Source organism: Cherax quadricarinatus, chromosome 30 (genome assembly GCF_038502225.1).
Source record: "Cherax quadricarinatus isolate ZL_2023a chromosome 30, ASM3850222v1, whole genome shotgun sequence".
In the NCBI taxonomy this organism is placed as follows: Eukaryota; Metazoa; Arthropoda; class Malacostraca; order Decapoda; family Parastacidae; genus Cherax; species Cherax quadricarinatus.
The window spans coordinates 4,636,840-4,654,720 of NC_091321.1; the positions used below are offsets into that span (position 1 = coordinate 4,636,840).

The 17,881-nt window shown below is 47.2% G+C and overlaps 1 protein-coding gene across 3 annotated transcripts in view; it reads right to left on the bottom strand.

The window, feature by feature from the left end:
* Positions 1–17,881, bottom strand: part of LOC128692607 (transducin-like enhancer protein 4) — a 222,011-nt gene that overhangs the window by 146,509 nt on the left and 57,621 nt on the right. The gene's annotated exons all lie outside the window — the stretch shown is intronic.

Consider the following 17,881-nt stretch of genomic DNA (forward strand, 5'->3'; position numbering starts at 1 on the left):
CTGGTAGCAAGTTGAATACTCTTGGACGACCACGGATGATGACGCAGTGTTTTCTTAGTGCCCCCGTGGTCCCACCTACTTTTCACCGAGGTTTATTTTACACCTACCTTAAACTCACACCAATCATTTCTCATGATGGTTCGTAGATTTGGGAATATATCTCACATCAATCCATTCTTATGATACTGTTGAGATTTGAGACTTGGCCTTCAAGTTTATAAATAACTCGCACATATTTCTGAATTGCTCCGAGGAATTATTCCAGCCGAGGAACTGTGACTTTTATTCTTTCTGGTCCTCCAGTATCTGCCATGTAAAAAGTATCAGGCAAGTATTACCAGCAGAGTTAACAGGTTTACCAACCGAGCTACAGACTGGAATGTTAGTCTACAACTCGCGAAGTCGGCCACGGCAGTTAAAATGCAAAATGATTCCAAGCATCAGAGAACTAACATCACAAAATAATATTAACAGTGAAAGCATTCAAATATTTCCCCATCAGTTTGATACCCCAATGTAAAAAGAAAAAAATCATTAATATTTTATTTCCATTGCATGTAACACTCCAATGACGCTCAAAAGGCATATTTTAATTTCAAACATTAATATATATATATATATATATATATATATATATATACATATATATATATATATATATATATATATATATATATATATATATATATATATATATATATATATATATATATATATACATATATACATGCAAAGTAATTAAAAATATCAGGTTTGGCGGTCGTTCAATTAATACGGCATCAGTCTCGCCTACCCAATATATTTGTTTAAAGCTGACTGTTTTTTTTCCCATGATGGAAAAAATAATATTTCCCCATCGACCGGTCATACATAAACGTGTCGAGAGAATTATCGCCAACACTGTAAATTGTGACTGGTAACTGTTTGTTGCGACGTACGTTGTTCCCCAGTTTCAGTGGTCCGTGAAACGTGTACGTGGTCCCTGTAATGTCTGTGGTCCCTACTTTTATATGGTGAGAATTGTTTTGTACCTCCACCACCATCTCCTCCTCCTCCTCCTCCTCCTCCTCCTCTCTCTCTCTCTCTCTCTCTCTCTCTCTCTCTCTCTCTCTCTCTCTCTCTCTCCTCTCCTCTACTCTCCTCTCCTCTCCTCTCCTCTCTCTCTCTTCTCTCCTCTCTCTTCTCTCCTCTCTCTTCTCTCCTCTCTCTTCTCTCTCTCTCTCTCTCTCTCTCTCTCTCTCTCATAACCCCTGCCCTTCCTTCCCCCCTCCCTCCTATTTATCAGGTTCCTTCCCCACTCCCTCAGTTTCATACCTTTCTTTCTGTCTATTGTGGCCTGTATGAACATTTACGTGCATGCTTCTCTTTCCCGGGTCCTGTGCGCATTGTGGTGGTCGTGGTTCACTCTCACAGGGTGGTGGTCGTGGTTCACTCTCACAGGGTGGTGGTCGTGGTACACTCAGAGGGTGGTGGTCGTAGTAAACTCTCACAGGGTGGTGGTCGTGGTACACTCTCACATGGTGGTCGTGGTTCACTCTCACAGGGTGGGGGTCGTGGTACACTCTCACAGAGTGGTGGTCGTGGTACACTCTCACATGATGGTGGTCGTGGTACACTCTCACATGGTGGTGGTCGTGGTTCACTCTCACAGTGGCAAGGGCAGACAGGCTGCCGTGCCCACCGAGAGGCCTGGCTTCAGAGAGCAACATTTGAGTGGCGCGAAATATGAACTAAGCTGGCAGACAGCATGGGCTGTCTGTGCAGACAGTACAGGCTGTCTACATATTCTCGGCCACCTACCACGCGTCGTCCCGACGCGACAATACTGGTGGTAAAAGAAACTCGGTCTCTCTCTCGTAGGCACAGGGTACAGAACACAAAATAAAAACATATATATACATATGGACATGGAAAAAAAACTTCCTACAGGGAGGGAAGAAAAGAACATGTGGTGTGTGCTAAACATTGTGGTCATAGGCAGTGAGAGTCGAAGGGCATCACTGCATGCGTTCCTGCATCTGGACAGATACTGCAACACAGGAGACATTGCTGCGGCTGAGCTGTGACGTAACAGGTTACGGTCTCCTCTGGAACGGTGAAGCAGACATCGTCGGAGTCACTGCAGGTTTCTCTCAACCTGGGGCACGACATGCTGGTGCCCTCGAGTGAGGCGTCGACAAAACTTGGCAACTGGGCAGGACTTCTGGCAAGCGACTCAGGAGGACACTTCTCGACTGGTACTGTCGCTGGGCTGTCACTGCCGGCGAGCATGGAGCGAGTTGTGGAGCGAGTCGTGGCAGAGACGACTGGGCAAAACATCTGGGAGTCATAACATCATACACCAGACTGCAGTGAGAGAGCTAGCAGTCAAAGTGACATCTTCTTTGTGCAGGCTGCTCACTGAAGCTTGTGACACGAGGCTGACACAGCGCCTGCCGACAGTGGCTAACTGCGGCTTGGCGAGTATCATTCTCTCGGCAGTTGGAGTTATAGCAGAGGTTAGTCTAAGCGTCCCCAGACTTGTTTCTCTACATATAACTTCACTCTGGTGGTCTGGAGGTGAAGTGAAACAAATCTCGATGGGAATCGTAGCAGGTACGATTCTGCAGAACATCACGAGCGACGAGCATAAAAGCTTTCTGTACAAGAGGGCTCGGTCACTCGGGGCTGTCTTGACATCAGCTGTCATATGCACTGGTCACACGGGTGACTTAACACAGTGGTGCTACTCAGGTCTGGCTCAGACCTCCCTGGACACATGGAAACTTTAAACACACCCGCGGTACATGCGATACAACATGGCTTAAACTAGCAAATGATGCTTTTCTGTGCACAAAACTGACACTAAGACTTATACTAAAATGTGAGAACACTGACTGAGAGGAATTAATTAACACACGACATATATTTTCTCTCAGTCTTCTCGACAATACTAAAATAATTACTGAACACTCGATGGTGACATAATGTGATGTCAGGCATGTCGCGAGGTGACGTCAGCAGACATCTCGAGGTGACGTCAGGCAGACATCGTGAGGTGACGTCAGCAGACATCGTGATGTCATGAAGTCGGGCAGCATCGTCGGTGACGTCAATGTGATGCGGGCAGCAGACCACAGCATGTGGCCTGGGACATCTGGTAACTCACGTGGCTGGTAGATCTACGTGACATCGCCCACACCCAACGTGGCGTCGTGATCCACGTGGTGTCATGATCTACGTGGCATGCTGATCCACGTAGCTTCGAGTGGCCTCGGGCACTCGGATACACAGCTCTGGCAATGAATTCACACGGAAAACAGCAGAAAACACAGCAGAGGGAGTGGGCAGTGGTGAGTGTATGGTAGACGGGTGAGCATGAGTAGGGCGAGCATGGGCAAGGAGAGGAACAGCCACATCCTCTCCTCCTCCCCCACCCACAAACATGTGGAGAAGCTCACACTGGATGCAGAAATTACCACAAAACTCACCTCTGGCTTGCTGAAACAGCTGTGCTGAGCTGAACAACAGCAGCAACATACAAATGACGCTGAACACGTGACTTGAGAAACAGCGTGGGACACTGTAGCGTGGGGTCACTTACAATTCTCGGAAAATTTCGGCAAATTTCGGTTGGATCCTGCTTGTACCTGTGTCTGGATGCTCAAACGTGCAGACACGACATCAGGATAACTCGTTGAGAGAGGGATGCTTCTTGTGTAGGGTGATGAAGTGAAGATGACTTCATACCTCTCCTTCCTCTCTCCGGGCAAACAACTGCTGTGACCACCGCTGCCACCATTTATAACGAAATTGTTTGGTAGAGCTGAAAGCGGGGTGTAAATGACACGTCTTTGGAGGCTTCTTACTTTATTGAAAGGTCGTGGTGGGTACACAGGCTTGTGTGTTTGTGCCCATGGCCTGGGAGGGCCATCCCACGAGAGAGGACACTTCTTGACTGAGTGAAGAGTGACGCCAGAGTGAGAGCGTGGCAAGGGCAGACAGGCTGGTGTGCCCACCGAGAGGCCTGGCTACAGAGGGCAACACTTGAGTGGCGCGAAATATGAACTAAGCTGGCAGACAGCATGGACTGTCTGTGCAGACAGTGCAGGCTGTCTACAGGGTGGTGGTCGTGGTACACTGTCACAGGGTGGTGGTCGTGGTTCACTGTCACAGGGTGGTGGTCGTGGTTCACTGTCACAGGGTGGTGGTCATGGTTCACTCACAGGGTGGTGGTCGTGGTACACTCACAGGGTGGTGGTCGTGGTACACTCACAGGGTGGTGGTCGTGGTACACTCACAGGGTGGTGGTCGTGGTTCACTCTCACAGGGTGGTGGTCGTGGTTCACTCTCACAGGGTGATGGTCGTGGTTCACTCACAGGGTGGTGGTCGTGGTTAACCTCACAGGGTGGTGGTCGTAGTTCGCTGTCACAGGGTGGTGGTCGTGGTTCACTCTCGCAGGGTGGTGGCCGTGGTTCACTCTCACAGGGTGGTGGCCGTGGTTCACTCTCACAGGGTGGTGGTCGTTGTTCACTGTCACAGGGTGGTGGTTGTGGTTCACTCTCACATGGTGGTGGTCGTGGTTCACTCTCACATGGTGGTGGTCGTGGTTCACTTTCACAATAAATGTTAATACTGACCCAAGTTTTCCGCTGGCTTAACAATCCATTTATATGAAATATCACATCGAAATCGTTTCATGTTTGCTGGTGCTGGTGGAGGTCACTTAGTGCTGGAGGCTCCACTCTCCCTCCGCTAATCATCAGGTTGTTGGTGATGACAACGGACGTTATGATTTCCACAGCATGTGGAATAATAATAATAATAATCTTTATCTCTGCAAGTACATGTACAACATATACAGACCATAGCTGACACCAATGACATAATATTTAGAAAGCCCCTTGTTATTTACCTGGAGAGAGTTCCGGGGGTCAACGCCCCCGCGGCCCGGTCTGTGACCAGGCCTCCTGTTATGCAGAGCATTTCGGACAAATTAGCCTAATTTTGTCCCCAAGATGCGATCCACACCAGTCGGCTAACACCCAGGTACCTATTTACTGCTAGGTGAACAGGGACAGGAAAGACGCCCGAATGTTTCCACCCGTACCGGGGATCAACCCACGGACCTCAGTTTGAGCGTGGGTGCTCACTAGTCATGGGGTCAAGCCCAGAGTTATCTGCTCTTGTATTTACATTGCGTGTGACCCCACCTCTTGCTTAGGTGCTAATCATCACACCCCTCACCTCTCATCAGTCTCCTCCACCTACCATTATCACCCCCACCACTGTCAGCCCTCGCCAACACTATCATTACCTTTATCACTCTTCTCACCACTACTATCATCAACTCCACCACCACCCACATTCACGTCAAAATACCAATTGCAACGAAACTGACAACGTATAACATATCGTTACGCCATGTAAAAGTTTATACGTAAATACTGCTATTGTAAACTGCTGGAACATTTTTTATGCACAGTTTTTTTAACGGGCTAGTGTTATCCTCCTTTAACTTATTTCAAAACCCAGCCTTATCTAAGATATCTTACCATCTTCTGAGAATGCGATCCACAACAGTCGACCAATATAACATGTATTAAACGTGTTTTTTTTTTTTATAACAAAAATATCGAATGCTTATCAACCGAGCTGTGGTGTTTGTTGGACTGCGTGTGGCCAGTCCATTAATCAGGAGACCTGGTCTGGGCCCAGGCCGCAGGGGTAGTGACCCCAAAATCTACTACTGGAAAGCTACAGGTATGTCCGTAGAAATTCCCCTTATTTAACATATTAGCTATTAACCAGTGTGTGGTGGGTGACGGGATACATGAGCAAACTTTACTTAAAATATTCCAGCATGTTATTTATTGCGATAACAGCGCTGTCAAGAGTGAAACGTTGATCCATTACGTTTACTCTGTGGCTGTGATATTGCTTAACTGTTGGCACTGCGCCTCTGTATCCAGCCAGCCTCCCAGGATCTGTGGTATATGTCACGTATAACTCAAGTATAGCACATATATATCTCTTGTTTTGGTTTTTAATTTTCCCGACCAACGCGTGCCCTTATCATGGAAGACCAGACACATGCCTGTGACATACTTGTGCCACTTTTCGAGTATTCTGCTGCCTCCCAGCCCGGCCAGGCTTCAAAATGATAAGAGGAAGTAAACACAGCTCCCTACTCTCTGGGAAAGGTCATGACCTCTTTTTAAACAGGAATTGCTGGCTGGATGAAGGGGGATCACAGGCAAGGCGATTACGATGTTATAGTTAGGAGAATGAGGAAGGAGGGTGGAGAAGAGATAAAGCAGAGAAGTGAAGAAGTAATGAGTAGTTAGTGATGCCGTGGCTGAGTGTGTTAGGATCATCACCTGGTGTGATGAGGCGACACTCACCTACAGTGAGGGAGCCCAAGTGTTGACATTGTCTCTCAAGACAGTGAAAGATTTTAACACTATGTCCTAAGTTCATCCCTCAGTTGTGTTCAACCTTACAGTACAACATATTTTCCCTTCCTGGTACACTGCTGACGGAAGTGCAAAAGACTGATGATATACCTTCGATGAGTTTCGAGAGTTTTTCTATTCCCGGAACCCGGTCGTGGACCAGATTTGTCTGATGTTTGCCTGGTCAACCAGGCTGCTGCTACTGCTGGTAGGCCGCTGACCCACACATCCATCACAGCCTAGTTGATCTGGCTCTTGATAATTAGTAGTAACTTTGTGCAGAGGTGTATCACTGTATACATGTATTTTGTATACGGACCGAAACGTCGTCGTAAGTTTCTTTTTCCTATGTGCGGGTTATTTGTATATTGTTCCAGTCACGGTATTGTGCCTTTTTTGCTCTCTCTGACAAAATGATCGGTAGCTGTAAAAATGTTGAAAATGAGCCCACGTTAATGGTAACCCGTGGCTTTCTTCTGGGAAGGACTAGACCAGTGCCTTACACCAGCTCCTGATTAGCCGAGCTGTGATGCATACGTCGAACGTCGTGCGGTTAGCACCAACAGCCTGGTTATACTCCTTTGATGAGTTTCGAGAGTCTTACTCTCGGAGCCCTGCCATGGGTCAGGCTCATGGATCAGGCCATCCACCGGGAGGCCTGGTCTGGGACCTGGCCGCGAGGGGGAGTCGACCTGGGAACAGACGACGATTAGGTACACTATCTTCAAGAACTATTCCGCTTTCTGTGTGGGGAAACTGTGAAGTAAACAGAGAAAAGTGACAGTGACCTTAAAAATACTGTCAACGAGTAGATTCTTAGTTGAAGAATTTCATTGAACAATTACCGAGTGGTGAAGATGAACGAGTGGCGATGGTTAATGAGTGGGTAAAAATAAATATGCTAAGAAAATTAACTTATGTATGTTCAATTTTTTTTTCTCGTGGATTAATGAAGACTAACGACTGCAACTTTTTTTAATGCATCTTTGTTTATTCGTTTGGTCACAGTCGTAAATAAAGATTAACGAAGACCTAGACTAATCGGGTCATACCGAATGTAACGAGTGTTACCACCAGTGTTCACCGTTAATGCTCATTACCTAGTGATCATTCTTCGTTAAACAGGCGCTGATCTTCCATCGTTTAAAGAGTGTTTACTCGTTAATCATACATCTTTAGCTGACCACCATTTGAAGCCGGGCCACCACTTGGACAAGGCCCGGGCCGGGAGAATATCGGCTAATCTTTAACTAACTAACCATTTGAAGATTGGAGAGTCTACCAAGGTGCTCCCCATTATAAAGCAAGGTTCCCCCATTAATAAAGCTTACTTTGTTTATATGGTCATCAGGAGGGATAAAGATAGCAAAGGCAGACCGAGGTAGAGTAGGGCGACTCCTGACTCACTGACCTGCTGACCTGCCGCCTTAGAGATTCACTGACCTGCTGACTAGAGCTCCTTGTTTGTTGCTTTATTGGCATGAGTGTTCTCTGGCTCGCTTACGAAGTGTTTGTGAGAGGTATTTGTGAGTGAGAGATGTCTGTGAGAGATGTTTGTGAGTGAGAGGTGTTTGTGAGTGAGAGATGTCTGTGAGAGATATTTGTGAGTGAGAGGTGTTTGTGAGTGGGAGATGTTTGCGAGTGAGAGATGTTTGTGAGTGAGGTGTTTGCGAGATGTTTATGAGAGAGATATTTGTGAGTGAGGTGTTTATGAGCGAGAGATGTTTGTGAGGTGTTTGTGAGAGAGATGTTTGTCAGAGGTGTTTGCGAGATGTTTATGAGTGAGAGATGTTTGTGAGTAAGGTGTTTATGAGCGAGAGATGTTTGTGAGTGAGAGGTGTTTGTGAGATGTTTATGAGTGAGAGGTGTTTGTGAGATGTTTATGAGTGAGAGATGTTTGTGAGAGAGATGTTTGTCAGAGGTGTTTGCGAGATGTTTATGAGTGAGAGATATTTGTGAGTAAGGTGTTTATGAGCGAGAGATGTTTGTGAGTGAGAGGTGTTTGTGAGATGTTTATGAGTGAGAGATGTTTGTGAGTGAGGCGTTTGTGAGAGAGATGTTTATGAGGTGGTTGTGACAGATGTGTGTGAGAGAGAGAGATGTTTGTGAGAGATGTTTGTGAGTGAGAGGTGTTTGTGACTGAGATGTTTGTGAGTGAGGTGTTTGTGAGATGTTTGTGAGTGAGAGATGTTTGTGAGTGAGAGATGTTTGTGTGAGAGATGTTTGTGAGTGAGGTGTTTGTGAATGAGAGATGTTCGTGAGTGAGAGATGTTTGTGAGCCAGAGATGTTTGTGAGATGTTCCAGCCACGGTATTGTGCCTTGTTATTCTTTCTAAAACCTGCTAGAACTGTTTAAATATTGGTAACAATTTTTTTTTTACATCATTATTAATCTGATGCCACCAACACCAGGGTTCAGTCAAGAGAGACGATAAAGTACTGCCGGTAATTAAAAAGCTCGGGGGCTGAGGCTATGTGCCTCGACACCCCGCGAGCACAATCAGGCCAGCACACCGTCAAACGCTATCACCCTGGGAAACACACACACACGCACACACACACAAATAATGGCTATACAGTGAAACAGTTTGTTCACTGCCATTCATAATTTAGCGTTGAGTAATTGGAGTGTCTATATCTGAAGGGAGGAGGAGGGGGGGGGAGAGGGGAGGGGAGAGGAGGGGGAGGGGGATAATTCCGGACTGACACACGGGAACAAATTATACAGACACATAAATAATGCTACGTGCAGAGCTGGGCAGTGGCAGGCGGTATGTACTGTCTAGAGGTGTATACTGTCCAGAGGTATCTACTGTCCACAGGTGTGTACTATCCAGAGGTGTGTACCGTCCACAGATGTGTACTTTCCAGCTTTGTGCACTTTCTAGCTCGGTGTACTGTCCGGCGGTGTGTATTGCCCAGCGGCGTGTACTGCCCAGCAGTGTGCACTGTCCAGCGGTGCGTACTGTCCAGCGGTGTGTATTGCCCAGCAGTGTGTACTGTCAAGCAGTATGTACTGCCCAGCAGTGTACTGTCCAGCAGTGTGTACTGTCCAGCGGTGTGTACTGTCCAGCGGCGTGTACTGCCCAGCAGTGTGCACTGTCCAGCGATGCGTACTGTCCAGCGGTGTGTACTGTCCAGCGGTGTGTACTGCCCAGCAGTGTGTACAGCCCAGCAGTGTGTATTGCCCAGCAGTGTGTACTGTCCAGCGGTGTGTACTGTCCTCACTCACACCAGTCACCTGTCATCATTCACACCATATTCATGACATCACTGAAATATTTCTGACATCACTGAGTTATATATCCTGACATCACTGATATATTCCTGCCATCGCCGAGATATTTCTGACATCACCTAGAAGATATAAACCAAGTTTTCCAATGGTCGACAGAGAACAATATGATGTTCAGTGAAGACAAATTCCAACTACTCCGTTATGGAAAACTGGAGGAAATAATAACGCGGAAAAGTAATGTGAAGGACCTGAGAGTGGTAATGTCCGAAGACCTCACCTTCAAGGATCACAACAATGCCACTATCACATCTGCTAGGAAACTGATAGGATGGATAATGAGAACATTAAGGACAAGAGATGATATGCCAATGATGATCCTTTTTAAATCACTTGTTCTCTCTCTAGGCTGGAATATTGCTATTAACATCCCCATTCAAGGCAGGTGAAATTGCAGAACTAAAGAATGTACAGAGAACCTTTACTGCACGTATAAGTTCCATCAAACACCTTAACTACTGGGAGCGCCTGGAAGCACTTGACTTGTACTCACTAGAGCGCAGGCGAGAGAGAGATATCATAATCTACACCGGGAAGATTCTGGAGGGACTGGTCCCCAACATGCACGCAGCAATCACTCCATACGAAAGCAGACTTGGCAGGCGATGCAACATACCCCCAGTGAAAAGTAGGGGCGTCACTGGTACCCTAAGAGAAAACGCAGTAAGTGTCCTTGGCCCAAGACTGTTCAAAAGCCTCCCACCAGCAATAAGGGGCATTACGGGAAGACCCCTGGTTGTCTTCAAGAGGGAGCTGGAGAGATACCTAAAGACGGTGCCGGATCAGTCGGGCTGTGGTTCGTACGCTGGATTGCGTGCGGCCAGCAGTAACAGCCTCGTTGATCAGGCCCTGATCCACCGGGAGGCGTGGTCGTGGACCGGGCCGCGGTGGCGTTGATCCCCAGAATGCTCTCCAGGTAGACCTATTCCTCACAAACACCCTCACACTCACCCCTGCCCCAGCCCCCCACCACCAGCCTCACCCCAATTGCCATCAACCTCACCTCAACAACCACCTACCTCCCCCCAACAACCACCTACCTCACCCCCACAACCACCTACCTCACCCCCACCTGCCTTAGCCCCACCCCACCCCCAACCCCACCACCTCACCCCCACAACCATCTACCACACCCCCACCCCCACCAACCTCACCCTACGCCCCACCTACCTCACACCCACAACCACATACCTCACCCCCACAACCACATACCTCACCACCAACAACAAGCAAAGTCCAAAAGCCAGTCACGTGGTAAAACACTCAACACAAACAAAAACACACAAACACGTCAGTAAAACAAGCAAACTCATTATGTACGTGGCTGATATTGAAGGCAAACAGTGACGTGAAAACTAAGGAGAGAAGAAAAAAAACAAGGAGAGTGACAGGAAAAGCAAACACGGGGGAGGACGAAGAGAAAAAAACAGAGCCAAGCAAACACGGAGAGGGACTGAGATGAAAACAAGTCGTGTTAAACATAATAAAACTAAAGGATTTTCTGTGTTGATTTAGTCATTTCTCCTGTGTGTGTGTGTGTGTGTGTGTGTGTGTGTGTGTGTGTGTGTGTGTGTGTGTGTGTGTGTGTGTGTGTGTGTGTGTGTGTGTGTGAGAGAGAGAGAGAGACCCCTTCCCCTCCATCCAAGGAGTCAGCTGACTATCAGGTCATCGTATGTTCCTGCCAGTCAGCTGGTGGTTGTTGTTGTTACTGCATGGTCAGGGAACATCACCTGACACGAGACGACTAGTTCAGCAGCGGTGGTGTTGGCAATATGTCGGGGGTGACACATCCACTGGTGGTGGTGACACACCAACCACTGGTAGTGGTGACACACCAACCACTGGTGGTGGTGACACACCAACCACTGGTAGTGGTGACACACCAACCACTGGTAGTGGTGACACACCAACCACTGGTAGTGGTGACACACCAACCACTGGTGGTGGTGACACACCAACCACTGGTGGTGGTGGCACACCAACCACTGGTGGTGGTGACACACCAATCACTGGTGGTGGTGACACACCAACCACTGGTGGTGGTGGCACACCAACCACTGGTGGTGGTGGCGGCACACCAACCACTGGTAGTGGTGACACACCAACCACTGGTAGTGGTGACACACCAACCACTGGTGGTGGTGACACACCAACCACTGGTGGTGGTGACACACCAACCACTGGTGGTGGTGACATACCAACCACTGGTAGTGGTGACACACCAACCACTGGTGGCGGTGGCACACCAACCACTGGTGGTGGTGACACACCAATCACTGGTGGTGGTGACACACCAACCACTGGTGGTGGTGGCACACCAACCACTGGTGGTGGTGGCGGCACACCAACCACTGGTAGTGGTGACACACCAACCACTGGTAGTGGTGACACACCAACCACTGGTGGTGGTGGCACACCAACCACTGGTGGTGGTGACACACCAACCACTGGTGGTGGTGACATACCAACCACTGGTAGTGGTGACACACCAACCACTGGTGGTGGTGGCACACCAACCACTGGTGGTGGTGACACACCAACCACTGGTGGTGGTGGCACACCAACCACTGGTGGGAGTAATCAAAGTTTATTCCTTGGGTAGCATTGAAAATAGGTTAAGCAAATATTTTTGTTAGTGGGTTTGGATTTAAGAAAGACCTGCCTAGCATGGGCCAATATACCTGCTGCAGTGTTCCTACTTTCTTATGCTCTTATATTGTACCTAACTGAAAATCACTAGACAGGTCCACTTGTCATGTAATTCCACCTGTGGTTACAACCCTCTATCCGACCCAGGTAACAGATACACCCTCTGATGTACGTAACACATGTCCAGCCAAGACTTTACCAGCGTGTGAACTCAAGGACGCGGTGCATCGTCCCTCAACCACTGTCACCCATCGAGAAATTACCGTCGGCTGTAAAAATTATTAACAGTCTGGTTGACCAGGCCAGCACCAGACACTGGAGCCTGGTTGACCAGGCCAGCACCAGACACTGGAGCCTGCACCACACAAGCCTGGTCCAGGGCCGGGCTGCGGGAGTAGGAAAACTCAGGAAATCCATCAAAAGATATAAATTATTATGAGTATTGTGTGACCCGCTGGCTTATTGTACTACACAACTAGAGAACTGTTTACCCAGTTAGGTTATAAAGCTACCATCTCTACACTAGTTACTTTGTTCTTTCTGAGCTACTGTGTTCACCAGGTCACTTAGTGAACCGGTGATGTCTGTTGTGTTCAGCGAGCCACGTATATCCAGTCAAGTTCCAGTAAATAGCCAACTGAAACCCCAAGCCAGTTTTGAAGTTGACGTGTCGGCTGTAGACCCCGGGCTACGAGCGCCAGTCACTGCCAGCTGTTACAATGGACAGCTTACGTCCCTGAATTACATAATACCTATATCCTGACAGTCATCATTAATGCCCTAAGACTAACTCGGCCCGGCCTTAACTCTTTATGATAAATTAGACACATGTGCAGCACTTGGGAATCTTTATTGAGGAAACGTTTCGCCAAGCAGTGGCTTCATCAGTCATATACAAAGAAGAATGGTGAAGATCAGAAGGAGTTTGAGGTAATCAGTCCCTCAGCCTGAAGTCGACTCCAGGCTGAGTTACATGCAAAAATAAACAAATGTAGCATAATGCAATCCTTTATTAACAAGTCACAAACAGATCTGCCTAGGTGAATAGTACATGAGATATTATAAGGTGGAGAGCAGGTGGAGAATGTTGGGTAGGTGGTGGTATTTGAGATGGACTTGTAAGGGACCGACATGTCAGTATTTAATAACATTTATCTCCATTTACAGTTACTTATTGAGTTACTTGTATAGTTGAAGGGCAGGCGCTAGTAAACTAGCGCCTGAACACGTGTTTCTTTGCACATGTCATCCTACTCCCACCACTCGTATAGATTCCTGTTCTTTACTTCTGACCAATCACAAACCTTCCCTGAGTCGCTTCAGCTAAGTGGTGATGGCATTTGCTGGCTTCCCATTGGTTGAGAGGCCAAAATGTAAACACTCGTCACTTGGCGTCGCCGAGAGTGGGATTTTTCCATCTAGTGACACTCATATACTCTTGGATTTTACCCTCTACAATGTCAGTTAATACTGATTGTTGTGTCTAGTGCATATATGAATAGTTTAGGCATATTTTGATACATATACATAAAGTCCGTGTGAAGCATAATATGAATGTACCAGGCAGTTGAACAAAGTGCAAAAAAAAGGGCGTGAGTACACTCGGTACTGCCCGTTTAGGCCCATGCTCCAATTTCAGTAAATAAATATTTATAAAAAAAATTCTATTGCATATATGAATTCTGTAGTGGTCTGGATGTATACAGAACGTTGTTATTGTCCTTCCAGATCAATGAGAAATTGTTTTATAGTGAGCCCTCCAACACCAAGTCAAAATATGTCTGCATAAGAACAACTACGAGAGCTTTACCAAGTACTTCCAGTGGTGACAGTAATGATTTGCCAACCTTACAATTGTCATCAGTTATGCAGTACCAATGTGCAGAAAGGCCTGATGACAGTGTGAGGTTTGATAAAATGCTAGGTCACTGGCCAATGCTAGGCAAGCTACTTAGTTGCAAGTGTTGCAGCAAAGAGAAAAGTTATGTCACATCCTCATTTTACTGTTCCATGTGCAAAGTAAATCGATGCATAAAGAAGGATAAAAATTGCCTCATAGACTTTCCTTCTAGCAATTAGTAATATAGAATGATTGCTCTTTCTCAGGAAACTCAGGAATATGGAACTTGAAAGTTTTATACCTTTGCAATGTGTCCATGTTGCTATTTGATTCATTTTTATATTTTTCTAATACTTACAAAATGTTTGGATACAAGTTCCATTTATGTTTTTGATATTGTGCTTGTATAATAAATTTAAAAAATAGTTATTGGGCGTTTTGTTAACTGCAACTTTGCAATATTCACATTTACACTCCCTTTTTCGGGCAGGCGCTAGTACAGTGTCTTCGCAGATTAGTAATTGCTCGAAAAATAACTATCAGAATTTCATTTATAAAGGGCTCATTCACCTTATATTGAGACACACTATCCACTCTAGGGAGTTCAGTTCGAAATTCTAATTTCTCATAATAATTATTAATAAGGGGCAGCCGGCGAACCCTTGCACTTCGTTTGGCGAGAAAGCGCGTGACATCTCTTAACCCTCTCTGTCCTGGAAGATAACACTATTACTCAGCATTCTTCACTCCCGGGAAAGGAAAAGGGGGGGTTGGGTTTCTTCTCTTATAAGAGGACAATTTTCCCCACAGCATGCACTCCTGTGACGTTGATCCGACCCTACCTGTTCACTTAGAGGGGAAGGGGAATTAATACAAGAATTCATTGTCCCTTCATTATGGGGGATGAGCAAGCTAAAAATACAGAATGGATGCCATTCCCATCCCCAGGATGGTAATGGTGTAGTGGGAGGAGGGCAGTAAGCAGAGGCTGACCTGCACTGCTACACATGGTGGCGTTTACTCACACAGATGATCATTCTATCCCAACAGCTGTCAGGTGACCATACAAGGCAGCTAGCTAGTTCAGGCTGGGGGAGGGGATGTATGCCAGCTAGAGGATCCTCTGAGGAGTGCAGGGAAAAAGGACCCCCCCCCCCCCCGCATTCTAAACAAGTGTTATTCTCCATCAACCCGCCTCCTTCATTCTCATACACCCCTTCCCCTGCTTCTACACCCTGTTCCATACACCTCCCGTGCCGACTAAGCGATAAAGACAGGTGTGTGTGTGTACTCACCTAGTTGTGGTTGCGGGGGTCGATTCACAGCTCGTAGCTCCGCCTGTTCAACTGGCCGCTACTCAGTCACTCTTCCCGCTCCATGAGGTTTATCATACCTCTTCTTAAAGCTATGTTATGCATCCTGCCTCCACTACATCACTACCCAGACTACTCCACTTCCTGACCACTCTGTGACTGAAGAAGTACTTTACATCCCTGTGGTTCATCTGAGACTTCAACTTCCAACTGTGACCCCTTGTTGCTGTGTCCCATCTCTGGAACATCCTGTCTCTGTCCACCTTGTCTATACCTCTCAGTATTTTATACGTCGTTAACATATCCCCCCTATCTCTCCTGTCTTCCAATGTCGTCAGGTGTGTGTGTGTGTGTGTGTGTTAGCCGACTGTTGCGGGTCGCATCTAGGGAAAATTTCTAGATCAGCTGGAATGTCATATCCTAAATAACAAACAACTCCAGTCCTGCAAGAATGTTATATCCTGTGTAATATAACACTCCAACCCCCTGTCTGTCTTCAAGAAGGCACTGGACAGACACCTAAAGTCAGTACCTGATCAGCCGGGCTGTGGTTCGTATGTCGGTTTACGTGCGGCCAGCAGTAACAGCCTGGTTGATCAGACCCTGATCCACCACGAGGCCTGGTCTCAGACTGAGCCGCGGGGGCGTTCACCCCCGAAATCCTCTCCAGATATATTCCAGGTAATCCTGTGTAGAAAACCTCCAGGACTGCGAGAAGACAAGATCCTGTGTAAGAAAACACTCCAGTCCTTTCTAAGAAGCCTCCTGTACCTGTTGTAAGTTTTCCAGTGTTGGGTAAACAACAACTGTGTACTTACTGAAATTAATTAAAAAAATAATTCTCTCCTCCTCACCTTCCCTTTCTCCCTCTCCCCTCTCTTCTTCCTCCTCCTCCCCATCTCCTTACACTTTTCCCTACTCTCTCTCTCTCTCTCTCTCTCTCTCTCTCTCTCTCTCTCTCTCTCTCTCTCTCTCTCTCTCTCTCTCTCTCTCTCTCTCCTCTCGCCAGCCTCCTTCGCACAAGGACACGAGAACAGTGTCAACACCAGTGACTAGACAGGAAGTTAGCTCTCCTCTACTGCACACTCTTTCTCACATCCTCTTCTGGCACCTTCACTACTTTTTTCCCGTTGGCACCTCGTTCTCGTTTTCTGTTGTCGCACTGGCCCCTCAGTTTCATTTTCTGGTTCCCGTTGACTCCTTGCGTCGTTTTTGGGATGGTTGAAAAGTGGAATGACTCGGGTGAGGCAGTGGTGGAGACAGTACACAGCTTGAAGGGTAGGTATGATAAGGCCCCAAGACCCAACACAACTCAGTGAGAACACACATATACACACACAGGTATGTCCTACGAGGAGAGGTTAAGGGAAATCAACCTGACGACACTGGAGGACAGGAGAGATAGGGGGGACATGATAACGACATACAAAATACTGAGAGGAATTGACAAGGTGGACAAAGACAGGATGTTCCAGAGATTGGACACAGTAACAAGGGGACACAGTTGGAAGTTGAAGACACAGATGAATCACAGGGATGTTAGGAAGTATTTCTTCAGCCACAGAGTAGTCAGTAAGTGGAATAGTTTGGGAAGCGATGTAGTGGAGGCAGGATCCATACATAGCTTTAAGCAGAGGTATGATAAAGCTCACGGTTCAGAGAGAGTGACCTAGTAGCGATCAGTGAAGAGGCGGGGCCAGGAGCTCGGACTCGACCCCCGCAACCTCAACTAGGTGAGTACACGTTCAAGTCGTCATACAATTAAATTCTGTGACTGGATGCCGTTTTTATGACGAAGTGATATCACGTCACCTACAGCTGTATCCCTGGTTGATGGGCGTCTTTCATGACGTCACCTACAGCTGTATCCCTGGTTGATGGGCGTCTTTCATGGCGTCACCTACAGCTGTATCCCTGAGTGCTCGACATACCTGCGATATGCAGTTGACCAGACAAGCCTGGCCCAGGGCCGGGCTGCAAGGGTAGGGAAACTGGAAAACCTTCAAAAGTAAAGGTATACCAGGCTGCCCTATTAACCATTAACAAACACCTAAGACTCTGGTACCATTAACAGGCTATTTGTCCTAGCGCAAGTTAACGCAGTGTCCGTTAATTGGGCTTCTGACACTGATCGTCAACAACAGCAACCTGGTCGACCAGGCAGTCAACAGGGCCTGATTCCTTGCCGGGCCGCCAGGGGTAGAAAAAACTCTAGAAACAGTCACAGGTAAAACATTTACTCCTCGCTGACATATATAGTTATATATAGGGAGGGGGCTTATAGGTGTTGGAGGTGTCACAGGTGTTTGGGGTTGTCACAGGTGTTGGAGGTGTCACAGATGTTGGAAG